Consider the following 17,480-nt stretch of genomic DNA (forward strand, 5'->3'; position numbering starts at 1 on the left):
ACCTTTGGCTTACAGGGCACGTTGCCCTTTCCGCCGCGTCGAAGGTTCCGCCCTCGGCGACGGTGGCGGCAAACTTCGCCGCCAAGCTCCAAGTTCTCTCCCTCGATATCGCCGAAGGCCTTCCAAATGGCCAGCGATAAATTTCCTCGCAGCTACACAGAACACAACAGACCCTCCCTCTCTGAGTTAGCCACCGCGTGAAACAGCAGTCGACGACACACTGTGTCAATAGTTTCGGGACTTCTGTGGAACATACAGTGGCTTGCCGTCAGGCAACATGGTTTGGTACGTGTCTTGACAGTTTGACTACTTTCTCGCGTCCCTGTCTTGTACTACCGCGTAGAGATTTGTGATGCGCCGTTTCTCATTGCCTTACTGAAATATTTGATGTCGGCAGATGAATGGACCCCATCATCATTACGTCCAGGAAAATGTCATAGTGGAGGAGAATTGCCAATCTCTGACCTGATACGAAGGGTTAAATGTATACTTGTGTGCAACGTGTGAATGGTGTAATGCGCCGTCCCAGGCGACATTTAATTTTATAGCGTTGTATATTTCTTTTATAATCATTCATCCCTCATTAATGCCTGTTTTTTCACTCATTGTAATAAAAATAGCTGCAACCAGAAGGACAAGGCAGACTGCGATCATTGTTGGCTGACAGATAGATGACAAGGGGAAAAAATGTATTGCCCTACAGTGCCACAAAATGCACGTCTTAGTATGATGTCGGGCCACCATACTTGTGAATCCAAGCGTCCAGACGTCACGGTATGGAGTTGCACAGGTCTCGATTGTAGTCCTCTGATACCCGAGCGTGCAGATTTCGCAGATTGGTGGGTGGAGGTGGTGTCCTGGTGACACACTCCTTCAAGAAGACTCGAGTGTCCGTGGCCCAGCAACCAACCTAATCGAAGATAACGTGTATCACGTACGGGAGCTGCATCACTCTAGCAGACGATCAAGTGTAAAAAAGGTATAAAGAGTTTATGTGAACGTGCACCTGTTTTCCTTTCTTCTGAACTGTGTATTGCTGAATACAAAGTCTCTTTTTGAATGTAAGCTGTGGCACATCAAATCGATTCCATTGATAGAAACTAATTAAGTGTATAAGGTAACCCCATGTTATACATTTACGAACTAAATCTGTAAGCGAGAATGAGAAATAAGTCGGACTGCTAGAATGTCAGTAAAATAGGTCACGTCTGAACCAACAGTATGTAACACAAAAAAATCTATACTTTAATGAGAGTAATCAAACTAACACTGTTAACCGACCCTGTGAAATTGAAAACACGTATCTCCTGTATTTGGCTTACGTGTGTCACAATGGAAAATGCCGAGTAGCTGCTCTCGTAGAAAAACAAGAAAAGGTGCGTCTCAGTTTCCGAGCTGCTACTAACTACATAGAATCGTGGTAATGCAGTGCAGTCTCTTTATATATGCAATGCAAACTCCTATCATAAAATGTATCTGTCGCTAAAAAGGATGTTCATCTAATAAAGCAAGCCAGCTAATTACGTACGATAATCTGAAGCACACTCTTCTAAAACTTTTTTCTCAATGAACTGTATTAAATAACATCATATAAAACGTTCTTAACCCTACTTCATTTACAAAATGTCGCCTTGAAGGCGTAGCAAGCAATAATAAAATATTTCCTAACAAATAACAGATACGTAACACCAACAATGTGGAAATGTAATACTGTAACTCAACATCAAAATTCAATCTGACTCAAAAGTTCTCATACCAATGATTCAATTCCTTCCATCTTTACAAATCCATTAACATTCACTGTGACAAAACTGTACAAATAACAAGAAATTCCTGATTTGGATGGTCGTGTTGAATCAAGAATGCCTAACTAAATGCTGCCACAATAAAGTAAAATATGTTCATATGCTACCATAAATCTTAATCTTCTCGGAATACTATGTATCTTAGTAAATCCATCTCATTCAGTGCCAAATGATAATATTCCTTACGTAATAGCAACTTCATCCATCAGACCAATAAAATAATCCCCAAGAGCATCATGTTCTGTTTCGTTCCCATGGGACTTCACGACCATGACACCCCAGCTACAGCCCCGTATGTCTCCTCCTCGATCAATACTTATCAGCCGTGCATCTTCGCAGAACAAAGGTGACCTAACTAGTATAAGGGAAGCGGAGCATCTCTCACGAGGCTGCGCACGCGTAACTAAGCACTCCGTCTCCAGGCCACAAGTGGCCCATCGGGACCATCCGACCGCCGTGTCATCCTCAGCTGAGGATGCAGGTAGGAGTGGTATGTGGTCAGCACACCGCTCTCTCGGTACGCATAACTAAACGACACAAATATTACATTCATGTCCTAAGACATCCAACAACGACAATACCGACAAAATTATATACACACTTCTTTGAAACTTCCGGTTTATCGATGAGACAAAATATTAAGATCGCTGCCCGCCGCGAGATTCAGTGTGGGCTGGTGACGTTGCGAGAACGTGAACCTGTAAGAAATTATATAACTGACAGAGACACAATCCAGTGAGGATACGGGCCGCAAATGGGCAAATCTGATGCCGATAGCCACTTTGAGAAAGGGATGATAGTTATGGTCTCGCATCTGTTGAACGAGCATCTTATGCTACTTTCGTGATCTCTATGGAAACTGGCTGAAGCGCAGTGAAACCACGAGCTGGACAATAGTTACTGGACGTGCTTGGAATATCAATGAATGTGGAGTATGGTGACTTGCCCGTTCTGTAAAGTAGGAAGCAGTGATATTCGGCAGATCTGTCAGTAAAGTGCGGTGCTTGTGAAGCGAAAGTGTTGTAACGTAGCAACGTAGTACATTATTCCAAGTCCTTCCCCCTTGGAGTAAAGTAAGCGATTTTGCGAAGTGTGTCTTGTCATGTAGCCGTGAGGAGAGCAGTTTCTGTTCTTTTTTTTTCTCTCATGCACACTCCCTGTCAATCAAAGAAAGTTAGGACGTAGCCAAAAGGGGGGCGGGTGTCCAGGGTGTCAGGATCCCCCATCTCCTATCACGTAAATGAAATCAATCCTACTCCTAGTTATTATTTATTTTTATTTTCTGCTACTGGTCCCTTTTCTATGTTTAATTTTACAAATTTCATTGCATTTCAAGAATGTTCAGCCAGTCTTCAAACGTCTATGCATAGACAAAATTTGTAATTAAAAAATAACTTGTCTTATGCTAAATTAGCAAAGAATTCTTCGTTTACTGTTTGCTGTTAGAGTGGCTGTTGGGAAATTTGGAGGAAAGGGTTGGGACAATATTTGGCAAGAAATTTTATGTTCAGGGATGGTTCCTGCTGGCATGGAGCTGTGTCTCGTAGTTTATTAAGACTGAAATCACAGCCTGTGTGGCGTGCAGAGACTTTTCCATCAGTTACTACATTGCGAAACTCGTGTGATACTCTTTTTACATGCCAATTCTTTACCTACGATTGTGGCGTCTTAAAGCTTCGGTCCTCATCCCTGGTACACTGACAAAGCTGTTGTGTAACATTAGAAAATTGTACTTTTTGTTTTCTCACTGGTTTTGACGTAATTCATTGCAGTAAAATTTTGTACATACATGTGAACACTGTACACATAATAAAGATTGAAGACATTGCTGCGTGTGGGTGAGAATCTCTTATCGCATTTTAGAGCGATATTCACGATGCTGTTTGTTCCATATTTACACATCTTAAATCTATTGAACTGGAATTAGCTTAACACTACTGAAGAATGCTGAGTTTTTTAATTCATTTATCTTATTAAGAATTTTGTATTTTGTTTTGTGAATGATAATTTCCATTTCAGACATGTCACGCATTCCTTTAATTTCAGATTTTGAGCAAAATTTCATGAATATCCTCGATTTTCAAAGGGTGACCTGTGTCTCTGATGTGTACTGTTACTGTTCATCTGTTGCATTCAGCAAGTCTGTAAGAGTCTATACGTTCTTTAAATTAAGTTGTGGAATTTCTACCTGTTTGGCCCATACAGTATTTGTTGGGTTGCTTACAGATAATTTGGAAATGCCAGATGCATCAAGATCTGTATCCGGTGGTGTTACACCGTGAGTAAGTATCATAATTAAGTTGTTGTGGGTTCTAAAGGTAATTTTTAAATAAGTGTTCTTGAATAGCCTAGCAGATCTGGCAGACATACAAAGATAAGGCATTATTACACATTTAACTTCTGGGCTACTGTCACGTGTGAGTGTAGTTTGATTTCGTTTATTAAGTTTATTTTTATCTGTTGTGACAATGTATTAATGAGTGATGGAGCATAATCATTGTGTACTGCAGTATATTCTAAGATTTCTATTTCTTGCTGGAGATCCGTATGCTGAATAGGACGTTTGTGCACTGTGCACTTCTCTGTGTGCAGCTATTTTTGTGGGAGGTGGGATGTGGAGAGGAATTCGATAGAGTGGCGTATTTTTGCAAACACTGCAAGATATCCTCTGGTTTTGTTTTGATATTTTCCTGTCAAGAAAGGGTACCCTGTCGCTTTCTACATGTTCAAGTATACTTTGGATAATTTATTAATTAGGTCTGTTATGTCATCATCTATACAGTCAAAATAGAATGAGGGTGTCATCCGCTTAAAGGGGCAAATGGTTCAAATGGCTCTGAGCACTATGGGACTTACCATCTACAGTCATCAGTCCCCTAGAACTTAGAACTACTTAAACCTAACTAACCTAAGGACAGCACACAACACCCAGTCATCACGAGGCAGAGAAAATCCCTGACCCCGTCGGGAATCGAACCCGGCAACCCGGGCATGGGAAGCGAGAACGCTACCGCACGACCACGAGCTGCGGACTTAACTTGTTATGCTACCTCTTAGGAGGAGGAGGAGATTAGTGTTTAACGTCCCGTTGACAACGAGGTGATTAGAGACGGAGCGCAAGCTCGGGAAAGGAAAGGATGGGGAAGGAAATCGGCCGGGCCCTTTCAAAGGAACCATCTCGGCATTTGCCTGAAGCGATTTAGGGATATCACGGAAAACCTAAATCAGGATGGCTGGAGACGGAATTGAACCGTCGTCCTCCCGAATGCGAGTCCAGTGTGCTAACCACAGCGCCACCGCGCTCGGTGCTACCTCTTAGTGTCAATACTTTATTCTAGGTAGGGTTCATAAATATTTCCCATTATTAGGCCACTGAGAGGGCTTTGCATTGATCTTTTATCACACAACAACAAAAGATTATACACTGCTTATAATCACCAAGTCCATCGATAGATACAAACCATTGGTATATCGATAGTACTAAAAGCTGCTGCCAGTCCTTCTTTTAGCCAACTATTGTACAATGTTGGGCATATTTCAGCTCAGCTGTTGTTTTGTTAATTAATTCAACTATTACTTGCATTACTGCCGTTTATTGTTTTTGTGTTGTGTGCTGTTGTCACAGTTTCTAGTTATAAGTTTTTCAGCATGGAAGAAGAGAATATACTTTGCTGATAATCACCAAGGTCATCGATAGATATAAACCATTGGTATATCGATAGTATTAAAGGCTGCCACCAGTCCCTCTTATAGCCAACTATTGTATAATGTTGGGCATATTTCAGCTCAACTGTTGTTTTGTTAATTAATTCAACTATTACATGCATTGCTGCTATTTATTGTTTTTGTGCTGTGTGCTGTTGTGATGGTTTCTAGTTATGGCTAAGTTTCTCAGCAAGGAGGAAGAAGAAAATCGAATTTGGTGATAAGTTAAAAATGTGTATGCACTAGAAAAACAGCCTAATAACCTATCCATAGCAGGTTAACGTTCGTACTAGAATCGTCATTTCTAGACTGGTAGAACACTGAGGTTACAACAATTCAGTATTTCACGAGGCATCGGAGCGGTAAACATCATTACAAGTGATAATTAAAATCAGTGCATAAAAAACTTGGATTTTCCAGAGTGGCCCAGAAATCGCGTCGTCCAACAAAATAACTCCCAGACGGCAAGAGTAGCTTTCCTTTAAAGAATTTGCTGAAATTTCTATTGTTATATCCCAAGCTCTCTATGATGGGGAGATTTGTCTCGTGATAGAAGAAGAAACAGGAGTCGATTTAGAAAAGATAGGGGATCAAGTATTAGAAACAGAATTTAAAAGAGGCAATTATGACGTTGAGATCGATAATGGAAGCGAGACTAAAGAAAATTCAAGATTTGTTCATAGGATTGTCGACCTGGAAAAGGTGTTCGACAATTTAGAATATTGCAAGATGTTAGAAATTCTGAGAAAAGTTGCGGTAAGCTGTAGGAAGAGACGGGTAACATGCTATATCTACGAGAGCCAAGAAGGAATAATTAGAGTGGACGACCAAGAACGAAGTGCTCGGACTGAAAAGGGTGTAAGACAGGGATGTAGTCTTTCGCCCTTATTGTTCAATCTGTACATGCATTGATGGAAATAAAAGAAAACTTCTGGAGCAGAATTAAAATTCAAGGTGAAAGGATATCTATGATACGATTCACTGATGACATTTGCTATGCTGACTGAAAATGAAGAATATTTACATGGTATACTGAATTTTGATGAACAATCTAATGAGTACAGAATATGGATTGAGGGTTAATCGCAGAAAGAATACAGCAATGAGAAATAACGGAAATGAGAACGCTATTCTACATCTACATCTACATTTATACTCCGCAAGCCACCCAACGGTGTGTGGCGGAGGGCACTTTACGTGCCACTGTCATTACCTCCCTTTCCTGTTCCAGTCGCTTATGGTTCGCGGGAAGAACGACTGTCTGAAAGCCTCCGTGCGCGCTCTAATCTCTCTAATTTTACATTCGTGATCTCCTCGGGAGGTATAAGTAGTAGGAAGCAATAAATTCGATACCTCATCCAGAAACGCAGCCTCTCGAAACCTGGCGAGCAAGCTACACCGCGATGCAGAGCGCCTCTCTTGCAGAGTCTGCCACTTGAGTTTGTTAAACATCTCCGTAACGCTATCACGGTTACCAAATAACCCTGTGACGAAATGCGCCGCTCTTCTTTGGATCTTCTCTATCTCCTCCGTCAAACCGATCTGGTACGGATCCCACACTGATGATCAATACTCAAGTATAGGTCGAGCGAGTGTTTTGTAAGCCACCTCCTTTGTTGATGGACTACATTTTCTAAGGACTCTCCCAATGAATCTCAGTCTGGCACCCGCCTTACCAACAATTAATTTTATATGATCGTTCCACTTCAAATCGTTCCGCACGCATACTCCCAGATATTTTACAGAAGTAACTGCTACCAGCGTTTGTACCGCTATCATATAATCATACAATAAAGGATCCTTCTTTCTATGTATTCGCAATACATTACATTTGTCTATGTTAAGGGTAGTTGCCACTCCCTGCACCAAGTGCCTATCCGCTGCAGATCTTCCTGCATTTCGCTACAATTTTCTAATGCTGCAACTTCTCTGTATACTACAGCATCATCCGCGAAAAGCCGCATGGGACTTCCGACATATGTGCATATTTGTACATATATACATATATATGTATATTTATATACATATATATGTATATGTATATACGTACATATATATGTATATATATACATATATATGTGCATATTTGTACATAAGGAAAGCATTATATAGTTTTCGCTGCTTCAAGATGATAAGTAGCCTGCACTGGAACATAATGGCCCGGATGTTTCATCGGCACCACCACCCCAAGGAAAATCTCGTCATGTGGAGAAACAAAAGGGAACATCTAATGTAGAACGTGAACTAGACGTCTGAAGATGAACCTGTCGGTTCGAAACCGGTAACGGCGCAGTTTAAACAAATAAATAGCATTATAAAAAGGGGCTGGTTGCCGTAATCTTCTATGTAAGAGGCAACCTATATATAGAAATGAGAACAGTGAGAAGCTTAACATCAGGATTCATGGTTACGAAGGAGATGAAATTAAGGTATTCTGCTACCTGGGCAGCAAAATAACCGACGACGAACGGAGCAAGAACGACATTAAAAGCAGACTAGTCCTGGAAAAAAGGGCATTCCTGGCCAAGACACCTTAATTTGAGGGAGAAACTAGAGCGAATGTATGTATAGAATACAGCGTTGTGTGATAGTGTAACACACTCTGTTGAAAATTAGGTGGACTGATATGGTAAGGAATGAGGAGGTAATGCGCAGAATCGGAGAGGAAAGGAATTTGTAAAAAAACACCGATAAGGAGAATGGACAGGATGATAGGACATCTGTAAAACGTCAGGGAATGACTTCCATCATACTAGAGGAAGTTGTAGGAGATAGATATTGGAATACTCAGTTTTTGAGTTCATGTGATCGCTCTAAGCTTGTGGTTATAGCTTCACACCAGTGCCTACCAATTTTAATTGTATATGACAGCACTGAGGATGGTCACTAAGTGATCGAAAATCGATTTTGCTGACAATAAAACAAAAAAATACGGCCAATGCTGATTTTCCTTCCAATACTATGAGTACCCGATATTCTATGAGAGCAGAACACACGATACGTAGACCTTTTCCTACTCACAGTAATTATATTTTAAATATATGCCGGTAAAATATTTAAATTATTGTAACTGTCGCTATTGCTATTCCTACAATTTATTCTCAGTAATAATTTATAAAGAAATAATTAATCCCACAGGAATATTTTGTAAGATGTCTGGGCTGTGAACTTTGGTCTTCTTGGCCTAACAGGTTTTGGCTCGATTTGGTAACAGTAGAAACTCTAATCCGGTCTCTTCTGTTGAAGAATCTGTTCTAATCTGTTCTGTAAATTGAAGGTTTTATATTTGCAAGTTAACAGAAATGATCTGAATGAATCGACAATTGGATATAATTCAACGACACCGTGTTTTCATTGAAACATACATCGCAGATACTGTTTATTGTTTCCAGCGAGCCTTGTTTTTCAGTTATTCATGTTTTTGACGAGGAGCCGCAAGAAATAGATTAGCCATATATCATTTATCATTGTACGATCTTCCTTCCGAAAACTGTATTAGTTGCACTATACTAGCGAAGCTATAGTTTGAAACGTGCAGTTCATTAGACACCTATTCTGATTCGATAATTTTAAATGCTTCATCGCGGTAATAGATTGGAGGGTATCTCCAGATGCTGTCGGGTGTCACAATCGCACCCACTAACCACCGGCACGAAATTTACGAAACAGTGTGTCCTGTACGTAGATATGTGGTGTCACATACCTGCGGATATGTATCAAGAGACTGTGGACAATTGTGCTAGTAATTAGATGGTCGCAAGCTGAAGATGAAGACGTGGAGAAAGTACATGAGGATATCGAAAGAGTAATATAGTACGTAAAGGGAGCTGAAAATCTAATAGTCATTGGGTACTGGGACGCAGTTGTAGGGAAGGAATACAAGAAAAGGTTTAGAAGAAAAGGTTACAGAAGAATACGGGCTTGGGGCAAGGAAAGAGAGAGAAGAAAGTCTAATTGACAACTGTAATAAATTTCAGCTAGTAATAGCGAAGAATTTAAGTTAATACAGAAGCGTAAGCTGATCTTTTCGCTTGCCTTGTGCTATTAGTATTCCTGTGAACTAGCGTGAGACAAATTGGAAGTACATTGCTTCGTATCTTAGTTTTAGTAAATATAAAAATTTAATGCGACATCATATGGAGGTTTCACGAGAAATAGAAGTAAAGCTTTAATTGTAGTCTCGAACAATAAAAGTTCGTAATTAATTTTTTGTTATTTTTCTCCCCAGTCTGAAGACTGCTCTAATACAGCTCTACATGCTTCTCTACCCTGTACAATGCTTTCCATCTATGTATCAATACTACAGTCTATAATTATTAATGTATTCGAGTCTTGCTCTTTCATAACAATTGTAGCCGTCCACAATTCCCTCCAGTAGAAAAATTAAATTGTCTTAGATGTTGAGGATGTGTCCAGTCAAATGGTAACTTCTTTTAGTGAGGTTGTGTGATAATGTTTTCCTCACTCTGATACATTACCTCCACATTTGTATCCCATTTACCCGCCTAAGTTATAGCTTTCTTTGTAACACCACATTTCAAAGGCTTCTATCCTCCTCTTGTCTGAACAGTCTATTGTCAATGTTGTACATCTGTGGCAGTCTGCGCTCGTGAGAAATACCACCAGATAAGCCTTTCTCAAACTTAAATTTATTTTCCACCCTCACAAATGTTGGTCCTGCAGAAATGTATTTCTTGCTATTGTATGTCGGAATTCTATAGCGGCTCTACTTCGGACATTTTCACTCTTTCCTTCTGCCCAAATAGCGAACCTCGTCTGCTACACTTAGTGTCTTATTTTCAAATCGTAGCTCCTTCAGTAATGTTCAAATTAATTCAACTTACATTCCATTGTCCTAGCTTTACTCTCGGGTCGTTTTTACTCGCGACCGTCATCTTGTAAATGCTTCACAAGGCACTATTCGTCCCGATATTTCGCACTCTGACAGATTTACAATTCAAACCTTAATGTTTGTATTTCTTTCACCTGAACTTTACAACTCTTTCCAAATTTCTCTTTGGTTTTATTTACTGCGCGATCATCGTAAGCTCTGATTATCATTGACAATAGCCTGCAAATCTGTCAAACTCCCTTTCCATCTATGGCTACCGTTTCATGTACCTTAATTCTTAAGCCTGCAGTCTGGTTTCTGCACGATCTGTTGACTTTCTTTTGCTCCCTCTATTTAGTGCTTGCTACCTTCAGAATTTAAATGATCGTATGTTATTCAACATTGTCAGACGTTTTCTCTAAATTCAATAGATCTCGTCTTGACTTTCTTAGTCGTAGGATCAGTATTGCCTCGCCTGTTTCTATACTTTTCTGGGAACTAAAGTGAGCTTCCCCGCGATCGGCTTCTTCCAGATTATCAATTCTTCAGTCAATAACTGGAGACAACATTTTCCCACTATAACTTATTAAACATATGGTTTGCTTATAGTCAAACATGCCAGTAACTGTCCTTCGTCAACTGACGTTGCTAAACTCTCTTTGAAGTCGGGATATTTAGTCTATTTCACACATCTCGTTTACCAGTGTAGCCACTTACTCGAATTCTCTGCTGGAATTAACATCTACCGTCACGCCTACCACGGTCCTTTACTTTGCACGTAAAAGGGCAAGTACAGGGTGTTTCAAAAATGACCGGAATATTTGAAACGGCAATAAAAACTAAACGAGCAGCGATAGAAATACACCGTTTGTTGCAATATGCTTGGGACAACAGTACATTTTCAGGCAGACAAACTTTCGAAACTACAGTAGTTACAATTTTCAACAACAGATGGCGCTGCGGTCTGGGAAACTCTATAGTACGATATTTTCCACATATCCACCATGCATAACAATAATATGGCGTAGTCTGTGAATGAAATTACCCGAAATCTTTGACAACGTGTCTGGCGGAATGGCTTCACATGCAGATGAGATGTACTGCTTCAGCTGTTCAATTGTTTCTGGATTCTGGCGGTACACCTGGTCTTTCAAGTGTCCCCACAGAAAGAAGTCACAGGGGTTCATGTCTGGCGAATAGGGAGGCCAATCCACGCCGCCTCCTGTATGTTTCGGATAGCCCAAAGCAATCACACGATCATCGAAATATTCATTCAGGAAATTAAAGACGTCGGCCGTGCGATGTGGCCGGGCACCATCTTGCATAAACCACGAGGTGTTCGCAGTGTCGTCTAAGGCAGTTTGTACCACCACAAATTCACGAAGAACGTCCAGATAGCAAGATGTAGTAATCGTTTCGGATCTGAGAAATGGGCCAATGATTTTTTGGAAGAAATGGCGGCCCAGACCAGGACTTTTTGAGGATGCAGGGACGATGGGACTGCAACATGGGGCTTTTTGGTTCCCCATATGCGCCAGCTCTGTTTATTGACGAAGCCGTCCAGGTAAAAATAAGCTTTGTCAGTAAACCAAATGCTGCCCACATGCATATCGCCGTCATCAATCCTGTGCACTATATCGTTAGCGAATGTCTCTCGTGCAGCAATGGTAGCGGCGCTGAGGGTTTGCCGTGTTTGAATTTTGTATGGATAGAAGTGTAAACTCTGGCGCATGAGACGATACGTGGACGTTGGCGTCATTTGGACTGCAGCTGCAACACGGCGAACGGACACCCGAGGCCGCTGTTGGATCACCTGCTGCACTAGCTGCGCATTGTCCTCTGTGGTTGCCATACGCGGTCGCCCTACCTTTCCAGCACGTTCATCCGTCACGATCCCAGTCCTTTGAAATTTTTCAAACAGATCCTTTATTGTATCGCTTTTCGGTCCTTTGGTTACATTAAACCTCCGTTGAAAACTTCGTCTTGTTGCAACAACACTGTGTTCTAGGCGGTGGAATTCCAACACCAGAAAAATCCTCTGTTCTAAGGAACAAACCATGTTGTCTACAGCACACTTGCACGTTGTGAACAGCACACGCTTACAGCAGAAAGACGACGTACACAATGGCGCACCCACAGACTGCGTTGTCTTCTATATCTTTCACATCACTTGCAGCGCCATCTGTTGTTAAAATTTGTAACTACTGTAATTTCTAAAGTTTGTCCGCCTGAAAATGTACTGTTGTCCCAAGCATATTGCAACAAACGGTGTATTTCTATCGCTGCTCGTTTAGTTTTTATTGCCGTTTCAAATATACCGGTCATTTTTGAAACACCCTGTACAATAGTTATATTAGTTCCCCTTGTTCTCGACGAACTCGAACTCGGTAATTAATAGCTTCAGGCTCACAACGTTAGCGTTACATGAGCGAGCACAATGGATTTAATCACCGTAAAGAAGAAGACCACTGTTAGTTTCAATAATCTTTATCGTTTATTCGAGCTTCTAGCCTCACGTATTTATCACAGTTACGAATGTTTCAACACAGGCGCTAAAATTGCGCAATACAAATGCACAAACAGCATTTGCAAAACAAGCCTGTCTGCTAGCACATGACATCATCGTGTCCCGTTCCTGACTTTGAAAGGGTTCAACCAGAGGGTAATATTATCTCTCAAGTTGATGTGACAGTTCTATGATAATCTCTGTGGCGGTTTGTCTTGCCGGTCCCGTGGTTAGCTTGCGGCATTCGGTGTTGGACATTCGGTGTGGTGACGGCCAAGGTACAGACTGTCTACTTGGGCGCTGTCCGGTGCGTGGCTAGCGTGTTTACTCCGTGTCCTGTCTGACTAGAGAGAGACTGTTTCCTGTGACGGTGCCTGCCACAGACCCTGCTGGGTCCGCAATACATCGGTGATATTCTGCTTGCAGAGCGAGAATTCACCCCATACTTGATTTCATATACCTCCTTTTTTTCCACATCTCTATCAATTTTGGAAATTTACTTGAAGTTGACAATTTACGGATGATTGAAACTCTTTCAGTGTCTGACGTCCCATAAGCCAAAATATGATAAATTTCATCGATTTTCATACCATAAGATGGCTAGATAACTGAAAGTGTTTTGCCTGAGCTGATTAAAGAGAGTAGAATTTAATTAACTTTCATAAGATAAGACTATGTAGGTGGTACCTCTTTGATTTAGACATGCTAAGTTTGTATCTCCATTCGAATTTGGCAAATCCATCACTCTCGTGGCAAATGTATGTAAAACCTTCTGTAGATGTTTTCTGTATTACCTGCGAATGCTGTATTTTGATTTTGAATGCATAACTTAATGAGCTTACATTTCGTTAACTTTGGTTAGACATTTCTTCGTTTCTGGTCGTTTTATTCCTTCTCACATTATATGGCCTCCTTACAGCTTTCTGGGAAAACCGTGGAGCAATGGCTCAGCTATCAATACAAACGCTACATGTTTATCTCATTATGAAGGTCATGAGTAATTGTTGGGATTTATGTTTTGTGTAAAAAAACAGATGGTAGTAGTTTTGATATAGTGTATGCTCTTCTTCTTAAAGATTCATAAACATAAAAAATAAATCAGCGCTCCTGTTTTCAACAGTCAAGCAACTCGGTGCCGGCAGTTGCTTCGATACTCATAAGGACAACATTACACTGTGACATTTACTGTTCTCCGAAACAAATTTTCCAGATGTTATGTATACCCAAAGAACTTTAATGTCGATATTACAAATAGTTCCAGTGTTACAAAAATCTAAATAAGATGCTTGTGTCTGCATTACTGCCATTTTAATGTGTTCTTAAATTTCTATGTAAGATATAATTTACGTATTTTATGCTAGAAATTAACTCAGAACAACTGTTTCGATATGATTTAAAATGCATTGTGTGTAGTCAATGCTCTAAGCTTTCAAATGAGCTCAAACTTACGGGTAGGTAGTGATGCAAATATTTTGGTGTAAGAACTGTTATTGAAATACCCGACAAACAGTACATGAGATACAGTAATGTGGAATATTGTACACAGCCTAAATGAGTATAGTAGTATCTAGTACACGGTATGAAACGTTATACCAGAAGCACGACTTTTGTTGTAGTTGCTTCCTTCGAGGAGCTCAGTAAGTCTGGGGCATTGTCGTCTATTCGACTTAGGTCTTTCAGTGCTGAGTCAGATTCCTCTGGCACTATCGCATCTCCCATCTCACCATCTGCTTGCTCTCCCGTTTCTATAACATTGTCTTCAAGTTTATTTCCCTGGTAGAGCTCTTCTGTTCCTTCCACCTTACTGATTTCCCTTCTTTCATCACTATTAAACTGCCAGCTGAGCTCTTTTTATACATGGAGGTGCATTTATTTACTCCAAGTCACGCATGCAAGTGCAGTTTTCCTTTGATTCGATTTAATATGATTTGATTTGATTCCCGAATCTAGTATATTACCCAAGGATATCTGCAGTGCTTTACCTTCTCTTCCATCTGAGCTCCCGCTGTCTCTAGTACTATACCTCTCAAAGCTCCTCTTTCTATCTGCTGTTGTAGTCCTGCCCCTGTTTCCGTCAGCTGCTGTGAACTGCTCCCAGTGAAATGCTGTACAACCTGTGTGTCTTTTAACTTATCTAAGTCTCGTCTCTCCAGTTTCCTATCTTCCTGCAATTTTTTCAGTTTTGACCAGTATCACAATTTGAGAAGAACATTGATATCTTCAACAATAGTAGGAAAGTTGACCTTTATTACCCATTATTCAAACTGTTATGGCTCAGAAAGGAGTCGAGTATGTGGCGATAAAAGAATTTCCATTTTCCAATTAAATGTACATTGTTAAGAAATAAATAATAATGAACTGTAGTGGCAATGTAGGACTAAAACGTAGTGTATTCATTAATGTTAATGCCAATCGTGTCATGCATCCCGTAAATTTCATCGATCCACTTTCAAATCATTTCTTAATGTTAACAAATACATTAACTGAGATGAAATGCGCTTGGTTTTTATGGTACTAAGGGAAATCGTCATTATAGCGTTATATATGTTAGCCATGAAATACATATATGCATTGCACCCATGCAACTTCGTTACATCTAAAGTGTGAGATGAGAAAATACCAATAGAAACATATTGATATTGTGATATGTGGTGAACCTGTGTTATTATTTTTCTGTGTAAAATACGTTTTCTAATTAAAATCGTATTATGAACGTATGGTGAGAGAGTTCTGCTAGAGGCCAAATGAAAGCGAACACTCTATATCTTTTGCCGTACTATAAAAGAAACGACGAGGTTTTTACTTTATTCTCGTCATTCTGTCGCGTCCTTTTTCTTTGTCTGTTTGTTGCAGACTAAGTAGACATATTACTTTAAATCATACCTTAAGATAAAATACATTTTTTTGTAAATTAGCAAGTGAAATGTAATTGCAGTGTGAGGCCTCATCATATACCATTATTATAACCACAGCTTTATATGATTGTTAGTGTTTTCTCGTTATCTATTCGGTATCGCTAAACGATGTGGCTTTTAATATATTCCAGTCATTCTGTCGAGTTCTTTTTTTTATTTTTTGTCTGTTTCTTGCAGACTAAGTACACATACTTCTTTAAATCATAACTTCAGATAAAATATATTTTTTTGTAAATTAGTAGGTGAAATTTAATTGCAGTATAAGACCTCATCATATACCATTATTATAACCATAGCTTTATATGATTATTAGTGTTTTCTCGTTATCTATTCAGTATCGCTAAACGATGTGGCTTTTAACTTGTTCTAGTCATTCTGTCGAGTACTTTATTTTGTCTGTTTGTTGCAGACTAAGTGCACATATTTCTATAAATCATAACTTTATATAAAATATATTTTTTTGTAAATTAGTAAGTGAAATTGCAGTATGAGACCTCATCATATACCATTATTATAACAGTAGCTTTATATGATTATTAATATTTTCTCGTTATCTATTCGGTATCGCTAAGCAGAACCATCCTGAAATCCAGTGGCCGATCAATTTTTTTCATTCCTTATGTATATTTTTCTGCAGGAATCATTTTAGGTTGATCGGTCACTTCTCTTCGAACTGTAACGTCGGCAGTCGCTTCTGTAGCTCAAAATTAATAGGCAGTAATCTGATAATTACGTGAATACGGACTTGACATCTTCTGACAGTAATCATTAGCTTCATTTATCTATAAATTTTGCTCTGGTTTGCCGTTATGAACGTATCTCTGGCCCGTCGCGTAGTTACATAATAATCGGTATTTTTATTTGTCATGATTTGCTGGGGAATGTTTTTGTAATTGCAATATCCTAGGTCTCTCTTTTGTCCCGTAGAATTCACAACGGAAACGTTTACGTCTCTGCGAACAGGTCAGGAAAGTGCCACGTTCGTTATAGATAAAAGGAAAAGAAGAAAAAAAAAAAAAAAAGGAAACGGCAAATGGTACAAGTCGCTACAGAATTAAACTGTTTTCGTTTATACGTAGCTGAAGTATTTCCACTTTCGAAATAAACAGCAAGTGGCTTGTTTTTAACGCGTACGAACTTGGTGTCCAAAAGGAAGAAGGGGTACCTGTAATAACAAGAGGACAGTTTTGGGAGAAAGAAATCGCGTTTAATGGGCGTCTTCGTTTCGGCTGGGGCCGGCGGCCGTTAATGACGGAAAAGAAATGCGAATGCGGCATCCCGCCTCCGCCCGCATGCCTAGCGCGGTCCGCCGGGCACCAGCCAGACAAAGGCGCGGATTATGAAATTAGACCGCAGCTGCTGCCTTGCTTGCTAGCGCGCCGCATGCGGCTGGCTGCTAATTCCCGTGTTAACCGCGCCCGATAAGACGAAGCGCTGCACGGCGGCTGGGATATCTGCGCAGCGCCGCGCACCTGCATTCTGCGGAAGCGAGTGATGGCGGAGGTAATTAGACGACGCAGCCTCAGCCGCTGCGGAGAAATCCCTTGAAATTATGATACCTCCTCGGTAACATCCTTTCACGAGCGGTACGTTAGTGTAGCGTAACTTAGTGGTACCAACACGTACCGTGCTGCAACATGACGCGTAGCGCCGTATACCGATCCTGCCTTGGAGGCGGTCAAATGGGAGATGGTGACGCGAGACTGGAGGCGCACGTA

Source organism: Schistocerca piceifrons, chromosome 5 (genome assembly GCF_021461385.2).
Source record: "Schistocerca piceifrons isolate TAMUIC-IGC-003096 chromosome 5, iqSchPice1.1, whole genome shotgun sequence".
In the NCBI taxonomy this organism is placed as follows: domain Eukaryota; kingdom Metazoa; phylum Arthropoda; class Insecta; order Orthoptera; family Acrididae; genus Schistocerca; species Schistocerca piceifrons.